This window comes from Sciurus carolinensis, unplaced genomic scaffold, assembly GCF_902686445.1.
Source record: "Sciurus carolinensis unplaced genomic scaffold, mSciCar1.2, whole genome shotgun sequence".
In the NCBI taxonomy this organism is placed as follows: Eukaryota; Metazoa; Chordata; class Mammalia; order Rodentia; family Sciuridae; genus Sciurus; species Sciurus carolinensis.
Window position 1 is genome coordinate 61653 of NW_025920504.1, and position 10848 is coordinate 72500.

Here is a 10848-nt window from a genome sequence, read left to right on the forward strand (position 1 = left end):
TCCACCTTTCAGAGCTTCTTATAGAGTTGCTCTGCATATTTAAGTCCAGGCATTGTAGTTGTAGGTTTGGGGAGAGAAAGCGTCCAGAAGTCCAAGTCCTCACTTTCTTGTAAAGCAGGTTATGTGATCCTTTTGTAAGTCAGTATTATTTAGAAGAAATAGCAACTTGTTTTTTTTATTTTAAATTATTTTTAAAATTTTTTACAGACAGCATTTTGATTCATTGTACACAAATGGTTACATCATTTTGTTTCTATGTTTGCACAAGAGATGTACATTCCTACCATTTGTGTAATCATATATGTACATAGGGTAATTATATCTGTCTCATTCCACCATTTTTCATATCCCCCCTACCTGTCATAATCTAATGTCTACATAATCTAAAGTTCCTCCATTCTTCTCTCACTCCCCCCCCACAACCACCATTAAATATCATTTTACACTTAACAGGGGAAACATTTGGCCTTTAGTTTTTTGGGATCAGCTTATTTCACTTAGCATGATATTATCCAATTCCATCCATTTATTTGCAAATGCCATAATATTATTCTTCTTTATGGCTAAATCCTGTTACATTGTGTGTATATACCAGTTTCTTTATCCATTCATCTGTTGAAGGGCATCTAGGTTGGTTCCACAATGTAGCTATTGTGAATTGAACTGCTATGAATATTGATGTGGCTCTGTTACTGTAGTATGCTGATTTTAAGTCCTTTGGGTATAAACTGAGGAGTGGGATAACTGAGTCAAAAGGGGGGTTCATTCCAAGTTTTCTGAGGTTTCTCCACACTGCTTTCCGAGTGGCTGCACCAATTTGCAGCTCCACCAGCAATGTAAAAGTATGTCTTTTTCCCCACATTCATGCCAACATCTATTATTGTTTGTGTTCTTGATAATAGCCATTCTAATTGGAGTAAGATAAAATTATAGAGTTTTTTTAAATTTGCATTTCTCTAATTACTAGAGATGTTGAACACTTTTTCATATATTTATTAATCACCTGTATGTCTTCTTCTGTAAAATGTCTGTCCAGTTCCTTGGACCATTTATTTATTGAGTCCTTTGTATTTTTGGTGTAAAGTTTTATAAGTTCTTTATAAATTTTGGAGATAAGTGCTCTATCTGAAGTACATGTAGAAAAGATTTTCTCTCACTCTGTGAGCTCTATTTTCACATTTTTAATTGTATCCTTTGCTGAGAAAAAAGTTTTCAGTTTGAGTTCATTCCATTTAATTATTCTTGCTTTGATTTCTTGTGCTTTGGGAGGCTTGTTAAGGAAGTCTGATCCTAAGTCAACATGAAGAATATTTGGACTTTCTTTGTCTTCTACTTGATGCAGCCTCTCTGGTCTATTCCTAAGTCCTTGATCCATTTTGAGTTGGGTTCTGTGCAGGGTGAGAGATAGAGGTTTAATTCCATTTTACTGCATATGGATTTATAGTTTTGCCAGCAACATTTGTTGAACAGGCTATCTTTTCTCCATTGGATGTTTTCAGCTCCTATGTTTAGTATGAGGTGAATACTTATGTGGCTGTATCTGTGTCTTCTCTTCTCTACCATTGGTCTGCCTATCTATTTTGGTGCCAATGCCATGCTATTTTTGTTACTATTTCTCTGTGGTATAGTTTGAGGTCTGGTATTGTGGTGCTGGGATTAGAACCCTGAACTTTGTGTATACAAGGTATAAGTCAGTACTTAATGGCATAGTATTTTGTTACTTCCTCTGTGCAGAAATCCCAGAGTGAGGAAATAACTAGCACAACTGACAGTGTGTATACAGGTAGGACTGAAGTGACTGCAGCATTTTTCTGTAAATCTGAAGAACCTGATGATATTACCAAGCATATTAGTTTATCATCTGTTTCCTCTGGAACTGTGGACAGACCTGTAGATTTGTGTACTAGAAAGGAAACTGATACAGAATCTACAAGCCAAGGTAAAACTTAATGTGTTTCTGTAATCATGTATTACATAAAAGTGCACCTGTGTTTGAGAAGATAGACTTTTGAAGATATGAAGGGGCATAAGATATAAGCAGTGCTAAGAAGGAAAGTCATACTGCATTGCCAACCATAAAATAAAGATATATCTTTATTGTTAGACCTGTGATTACAGGGATTACATAGTATTGTGACTCTTGACCTGTTTGCCTGAACATAAGAGATAATAGTTTACTTACATGGTGATTTTCTTTGTAATATTGTTTTTATTTTAGTATTGTTTAATAGTATTGCTCAAGCTTATATTTCTTTTTTATAAGGCTAAAAGCTTGGTAAATTATTCAATTATAGTAACTAATGTTTGGTATTGCTTTCTTCCCATTATTCCATTCTGATTGTTTATTTTTTTTTTGAGGTGGAAGAAGTGTCTCTGTAAATTACTTTATAATATATGGTAGATAATTTTCCCCCAATAGGAGTCCTAAATAAGTCACACATGTTACATTTATAGACACTTTAGAGTTTTACTATGGTGGAAGAGGAAGGTAATTGCACACCTAAAACCTCTACATTTTCAGACAAATTAGTAAAGCATAGTGATTTCAGAGATCATATAGAATTCAGATAACCCTTAATTTCTGATGACCAAATGTAAATGGGACGTTTAGTTTTTGTGAGCTTTTTTATAATACAGAATGCAAAATATTTTTATACAGATATTTTCTAAAATTCTTCCCTCCATTTCTTGATTTAGTAACTTTTTGTAAAAGATTTTATGAAGCAGAAACTGTATGATTGTGTAATGTAGCTTAAGAGTTCACCACCTCATTAATTTTTTGGCATGCATTTTGTGTAGTATTGTATTCATTGTGAATAGTACCTGTAGAAGAAGAAGTTCAAAATTGGATGTAAAATTTACCAAAATACAGAACTTACCAAAATATAGAAGCTAAGCCACTCTAGCCTGTACTATAGAAAATCTTGTCCTTTTTTCCATCCTGGGGAAATCTTCGATGTTCAGAATATCTTAAATGAAATAATAAATTGTTCTTTTTCTTTTGTCATTGGAAAATTAAACAATTTCATTTGGAAGTGGTAGAGGACTGTCATTTGCAGATTTGTCTTCCAGTAATTCTGGGGATTTTGCCTTTGGTCCTAAAGATAAGATTAAGAAGTTATTTTAGTTATGTTAACAGAACAAAATGCAACTTAAAGAACCAGTCTTTGTTACAGTGTTGTCACTAAAGTAGCACTTTCCCATTTACTAAGTGTTCTCATAATGAAGGACTTCTATGATTGATTGATTGATTTTACTGGGGATTGAACCCAGGGGTCCTCTATCACTGAGTGTACATTGCCCACCCATTTTAAAATTTTTTTTGAGGCAGGGTATCATTAAGTTGCTCAGGCTGTTCTTAAACCTGTGATTCTCCTGCCTCAGCATTCACAATCACTGTAATTACAGATCTGCAGGACAACACCCTGATTAATTTTATTATTAATAATATAACCATAAGAATTTTTAAAATTTTGTACAAATTATTCTAATGGTCTTCCCTGTCCTTAAATGCAGAAATATTTTTCAGTTTTGAAAAAATTCTGACTTTGGTAATGTTATTCTTTTAACTATATGTACTTTTAAATTTGATTTGTTGATATTTCAAGAATTAGGAATTTACTTTTTCCCCCCTTCTTAAAGTACTAGGGATTGACCCTAGAGGCCTCACACATGATAGGCGAGCCCTCTACCACTTAATTTTATCTCCATCCCTGAATCTGCATTTTTTAAGGAGATAATTTGGATTTTAGTATTATGGTCATGCTAATTTATGATGCTGTAATAAATTTATAAATGATGTGCTTTCTCATTCTCTATCAGTGATGTTTCTATTTTTAATCTATTTGGTAGCATTTCTATAAAACAGTACATTTGTACAAATGATTTCATCATTTAATTGTTTCAAGATTATTAGAATAAGGCTATTCATTTTTTCTCATTCTTATGTCTTTCATATCTGTGAAATCATGTAAATTTCATGTCTGAACCATCTAAATTGTTCTTATATAAGATGGTTGATCTATGGGATAAATTTTATTGAAGGTATATGCTTAAATGATTAATGCAATTCAAATAACTATTATCTCCACTTAGTTACACCTTTTTTCACAGCTTTTGCTACTTGTAGAAGCAGTAAACTACTTTGGGATATGATGTTGCATTAGAATTCATGAACTCCCCTTTAACATGTTTCTTTATTTTTGTTTTTCCTAATAGCCTAAAAAGTAAAAGAGTTAATAAGTCAGCACATATAACATTATAGTGGGTACAGTTTTCTGCAAAAAAAACCAAATGAAATTTGGTGTGTTTGCTGCTTATTGCTCAGTATAACCAAGTACTCTATCATGATTGCAAACTAACATATAAAATAGGAAAAACATAAGGAGGAAGACTTACTTAAATAAATCTTACTCACTACATTCTGTCCTCACCATCACTTCTCCATTTTTGTGAGATCACTCCATTCACCATCCTCTTTTCTTACTTTTTTACTTTGTTTTACTTAATTTATTTTGTTCTTAAGGTTTGAAAGGAATCAGGAATCAGTGTGCTTGTCTTTTCACAGAAATAGCTTTTGGCTTTCTCAGTTCTTTTTTGTTTTGTTTTGTTTAATTGCAGATTATCAGATTATATTTGTTTTCTTGGGTATTGAATTCTTGCTTTAATTTAAGATGTGCTTGTTATAGTAACTAAAATTATAAATTTCTTGCAGATTTGTGTGTGAGTTGACCTTGCCAGAATATTTTAAACTTTTTTGGGTTGGGGTTGGTTCTGGAATTGAACTCAGGGATGCTTTACTGAGCTTCAGTCACAACCTTTTAAATTTAAAGAGAGAACCTTACTAAGTTACTTAAAGCTTCACCAAATTGCTGAGACTGCCTTTGAAATTTCAGTGCTCTAATCTCTGTCTCCCTAAGCACCCTACCTGGCTTATTTTAAACATTTTTAATAGTTGTCTCGGTTGTTGAAAATGATAATTTAGCACTAATAATCTAAGAGCAAGATTTTAAAAACCTTTAAAAAGTAGATTATGTGGTTTACATATCCTCATTTTTTCCTCAGATAAAAATTTCCAGTGGGCAAATACTGGAGCAACTGTGTTTGGAACACAGACAACCAGTAAAGCTAGTGAAGATGAAGATGGTAGTGATGAAGAAGTAGTTCATAGTGAAGATTTTGATTTTGAACCAGTAGTGTCATTATCAGAAGTAAATGTCAGGGAATGAAAATTTTACTAATTACTTAATTTTCATTTTAAGCTCAAAACTTACCCTGGATTGATTGGTTAGGACTATGGTTGTTTTCTTTCAGAATACTTATAATCTGAAGTAGTAGCTCTATTTTTTAGACATCAGTGTTTTCTTTTTTTGTTTTGTTTTGTTTTGTTTTGTTTTTACTTTTGTCTTTTGTTTTTGGTACTGGGGCTTTAACCCAGGAGTACTTTGCCACTAAGCTACATCCTTAGTTCTTTATTTTTTTTTTTATTTTGAAACAGGGTCTTGCTAAGTTGCTTAGGTTCTCACTAAATTGCTGAGGCTGGCCTTGAACTTGAAATCCTCCTGCCTCTGCTTCAAGAGTTACTGGGACTACAAGCATTTACCACTGTGCCTGGCTTAGGCATTCAGCTTTTAAGCATACTTCTGGTTGCTTTTCCTTGTTTTTCTTGTTTTAGCAGTGCTGGCGATAAAACCCAAGGATGTCAGACATACTATGCAAGTGCTGTATCACAAACCTATACCTGAGCCCTCTTTTTAAACTTTGTATAGATTTTGCTTTGTAAGTAGTATATGCAATTGTTGGCAAGAAAACTTTTTTCATATGTTGTTAGAATATCATGTTTGCTTTCACACTGTATATCTGGGAATAAAGTAATTTCCATAATTGCCAAAGTCATTTCAGTAAAAAGTAACCTTTTACAGTTTTTGGACAAGAATGTTACTTTAGGAAAATTATTTTGTCATTTTTCAACCTCAGTCAGTAGTTAATATTTCTTTTCAAGAACCGGCACTTTTTAAAGCCTCTTAACCTATAGAGTAAAAACTAATATCCTTACAAGGAAAATCTGTTTAAAAATTTAGATTTTTGAAATTTGTTATGGAATTATAAGCATCAGCTTACAGATGAGTTCATCTTTTTTCATAGGTAGAAGTAAAATCTGGAGAAAAAGATGAAGAAATTTTGTTTAAAGACAGATCCAAACTTTATAGGTGGGATAGAGATGTCAGTCAGTAGAAGGAGCAAGGAGTTGGAGATATAAAAATTCTTTGGCATACAATGAAAAATTACTATCAGATCCTAATGAGAAGAGGCCAGGTGTTTAAAGTGTGTGCAAACCATGTTATCACCAAAACAATGAGAGTAAAACCTGTAAATATTTCAAATAATGCTTTAGTTATGACTGCTTGAGATTATGCTAGTGAGTTTCTAATTTTGGATGCTAATTTTCTTACTTTTTTGGACTTTTCTAAAAACCATAAGGAACATAAAACAATTTATAAGTTATGTTAATATTCTGGTCACTTGTTTTTCCAATAGATGGAAAAGCAAATGTGAAACAACTTGCAGTGAGATTTAAAACAAAAGAAATGACTGAGACTTTTAAGAAAAAATTTGAAGAATGTCAACAAAATTTATTGAAACTCCATAGAGAGGTATCTATGGCAGCAGAGTTATCAAAGGAGACAAATCCTGTGGTATTTTTTGATGTTTGTGTGGATGGTGAACATTTGAATTATTTTCAAATGTTGTTTTTTGAACTGCTGAGAACTTCAGAGCACTGTGCACTGGAGAGAAGAGCTTTGGTTTTAAGAACTCTATTTTTCACAGAGTAATTCCAGATTTTGTTTGCCAAGTAAGTACTAACTACCTGTAGTAATTGAAGTCAAGAAGAATGTACACCACAGTAACTTGGATAATTTGTGAATTTCTTCTTGACCACATCATGTAGTTTTCTTAAGATTTATTTAGCTTTCCCAAATAAGAGTGTCATCATCACTGGTTCCCTAATTCTGCCCAGAAGTTTCAAACTCGAAAGGGTCCAAATTTCTAACACCTAAAACATACTGGAACTTGGAGAAAAGTGTGGAAAAAAGGACTTTTTATTTTTATCTTCATTCAAAAATAAGTATTTAATTTTCAAAATGCATTCTTAAAGAAAATGGGTGGTCAGGATTTACCCTATAGTGGCCATTTCTATGTATATTTTATGTTTTACTCAGGATTCCTATTAATTGAAATCATTCTTTTGGGGGAGATATCACAAAATGTGATGGAACAGGAGGACAGTCCATTTATTGAGATATATTTGAAGGTGAGAACTTTGATGTGAAACATACTGTTCCTGGCTTACTCTGTGCAGCCAATTGAGACCAAACACTAATAATTCTCAATTTACATGGCATTGAACAAAGCAGAACATTTGGTCTTTAGCTTATAGTATTTGGGTTTGTTAGGGACAGTTTGGATACTGTGAAAAAAAGATTGAATCATTTGGTTCTCTCAAAGGATCTGTTAGTTGAAGAATTAGTATCATAGAATGTGGCCAGATAAAAAATCATTGTTTTTCATAGTAAATTTTATCTGTATAAGCAGTTGATTTGAAGTGTAGCTGTTACAGATAATATGGTAATTATGTTCAGATTTTGAAAATGAACATTTCCAATGTATAAATGTAAAATTGCAGCTTATAGCACTTATCACTTTTTAGTGTGTTATAATTGACCTTGCATGGTGTGAAATAAAAGTTTAAACACTGGTGTATTTCAGGTATCTTGTGTTTATCTACTCCTGACATATCTGTAGTAAAATGGGATAATATCTTATTTTGTTATAAGAAATAGACCTTTACAGACTATTGAAGAAATAGGATATATGCAATTTACTTTTAGTTCCTTTAAAGATATTTTAACTTGTTGCATGGATGTATTTACCATTTGAATAAGGGACCACAATTGGATAATTTTATTTTAGATCTGAAATATGTTTGGTAATCTTAACTATCAGTGGGCTCCTTTATGTGTAGAGACTCAATTATGAATGCATAGAGACACAGAAGATAATTAACCAAAGTGTTCTTCTATAATCTTTACACCTCCTGTATGGTCACAAATTAAATTTTAGAGCACCTTCTTTTCTTAAAATATGTAGCTTCCTGAGCCCTTTCAAAAGGTATTGATATTTACATTTGAAACAAGTTGATTATATTTCCTTAGATTTTTCTTTAAATTTTCTGTCATGTGTCTCTACTACCTCAAAAACTTCAGCTTGGTCCTGACAATAAATTGAATTTTTCCTTGTTGCTTTTGTGATAAAGTATAAATATTTTCAAAAGGCCTATACCATGTTATTTGGTTGAAGATTTGCTTTATACTAGATTGTTGCAGTACCTTTTTCTGATGAATTTTATAGGAGAAATAAAGTGACAATTGATAATAGCCATGACATTTTAAACATTCATTACTTGTGTATTTAATTGTTCATTTTAGTACTAGACATAAGGAGGACAAGTAAAGAAAGGTCTATACTATAAACTGCCACATAATTTTCACAAGTTTGATATGCAATAGAAATGGTTTGTGTCAAAGGAAGTGTAACCAAACTACTAAAGAAAGGTGTTTTTATTGGCTTACTCAATGTAGAACAACAAAGAATTTTATTAGAGCACAAAATTTTATATATTGCCATCATGGATTTTGACTCCCTTCTTTTGTGTTCTTTTCAGTGACCATACCTCTTGTTTTTTTAGTGAGGAAAGACAGGTTTATTCCCTGTTGTATGGCAATTTAGAAATAAGGTATCCTATAGTGAATACCTGTGAAACCATCTGTTAGAGATGATTACAGGGATGTGATGTGCAGTTTGTGTAAGGAGTGATGGAACACCAGCATATCCATGACTAAATCTACTTGGTCACAAAGTCAGGTAATGAAAATAAACCTAATCCAAATTTTTCAGTTAAATTACTTGAACCTTCAAGGAAACAGTAGACCACATATAAGTACATTTAATACTTAGAATTTGCTCCTTTGGAAATCTATTTAAATTGATTTAAATAGTGTGTTGTGATTTTTAGCTGAGACAGTTAATGCTGTCTTGATTTTAGAATAAATTCTAAGTAAATGCAAGTGCTTTTAAAGAATTTTTAAATAGATTTCATGTAGTCCTAAAGTATTAAAATTAAAAACTTCAAAGATTTTAACCAAGAAACTTGACTAAATGACATGTAAGCGGATTTTTCCAGTATTGCTATTTCAAAGACACTTAAAAGTGGCTTGAAGCTATTATAAGAACTGTGTTTGAGTTACATTTCAGGAAAGAACTTTGTGGTTTATGTTATTTAAATGCTAATAATGTATTAAACCCGATCTATGTTTTTCAAATTTGCTAGACTTATATTGTCTTATTAAAATCTGCTTAAAGATAGAATAAAATAATTGCAGTATTTATGCATTTTAAGCAGTACTTTATACAAAATTGAGTATTGGTGTAGTTTATTTAGATAGGAACTACTTTGCTAAAGTATTTCTGTTATAAAATTTTGGCAATTGAGAACTTTAATCCAGAGTATTTAGTTTTCAGTTCAGATATGTAGTTGACAATCATTTTAGAAAAGGGATTATGAAAGAAGTGTTCAAACAATCATTCCCCTCATTCTGTGTCTGTTTAATAAAGATTTTAGGTTGGCATATCATTAAGTACCTGTGAAATGCTACGCACTCTTATTGGTACTAGGGAAAGTTGGTTTGGTTTTGTGGTTTTAGTAAAACATGTTTTCCTGGAGTTTACATTCTAAAACTTTTTGACATACTGTTTTCCCGCATGCGGAACACAGGCAGGGAAAGCAAAGAGGTTTCTATGCTGACCTATCCGCTGTATTCTTGATTTTCTGCTGTATGACAGCAAATGTCACTTTCGATGAAGAGGCAAGTGTATTTGTAAGTGCAAATGCATGCCAAGTGTGCTTAGAGACCAGAGGCCTCTGCAGTTTTGGTTTCAATTCTCCAGCACCAGGGCCATGGTATGGTGCCCAGAGGGCCCCTTGGGGCGAGGGGGAGCAATTTTTCCTCTTACACAGGATGACTCAAAAGGGCAGATACAACACTACTTATTACTCTTAAAGTTAACATCAGAAAATTACACATTTGTAGCGTGAGGACAACTCGACAGTGTCAGCCTCTTGCAGGGCCAAGATTCTTTAAGACAGCAGTGCAACACAGCATTCACCCTCCAGTCCTGTTTGAGCTCCCCACCTGGCCTCCTAGCATGCCCTGGGTTAGGGCTGTTGTGCCAGGATGCACCTGCAGTGCTGGAGCCCCGCCTCCTGGCCCTGCTATAGGTTTGAGCGCATTTCCCGGGTAGAACGCTGAGGCCACTGCACGCCATGGAGTCCCGGGTCATGAAGCCACCAGAGCAGGATTTTATAGTAGAGCATCTCAAAAGCCCACAGGGACTCGGAGGCTGCTGCTCCAGTCAGGTGAGGGCACTTTCCCTCTGTCCTCAGGTGGGCTGTGAACATCGCTGCAACCCAGAACAGCCTGTGATTTGCTGGGACTTGGACCTCTGCGAGAGAAGGCTCTGGGGGTACCAAGGTGGTCTGTGCCAGGTCTTCTCATGCTCAGAGGAGGGTGGACTTGATCAAAGTCAGCCAGATGGGCTGGGGTCAGTCACACACAGGAGAGAGAAGCTTTCCCTTAAAAAAAAGTCACTGTAGCTTTTGCAAGGTTTATGTTCTACAAAGCACATTGAAAGCATTGTTGAACTTTTGTTTCTGGGGTGTGAGTGAAACAGGGGCAAAGAATAATTTTAAAGACTTCCTATTTTGAAGTATTTTTAATTTTACAAAAAAAA

General features: G+C 33.6%; 1 pseudogene; it reads left to right on the forward strand.

Moving 5' to 3' along the window:
• The first annotated feature begins 270 nt into the window (after positions 1–270).
• Positions 271–7571, forward strand: LOC124975795 (E3 SUMO-protein ligase RanBP2-like; annotated as a pseudogene).
• Positions 7572–10848: the final 3277 nt, after the last annotated feature.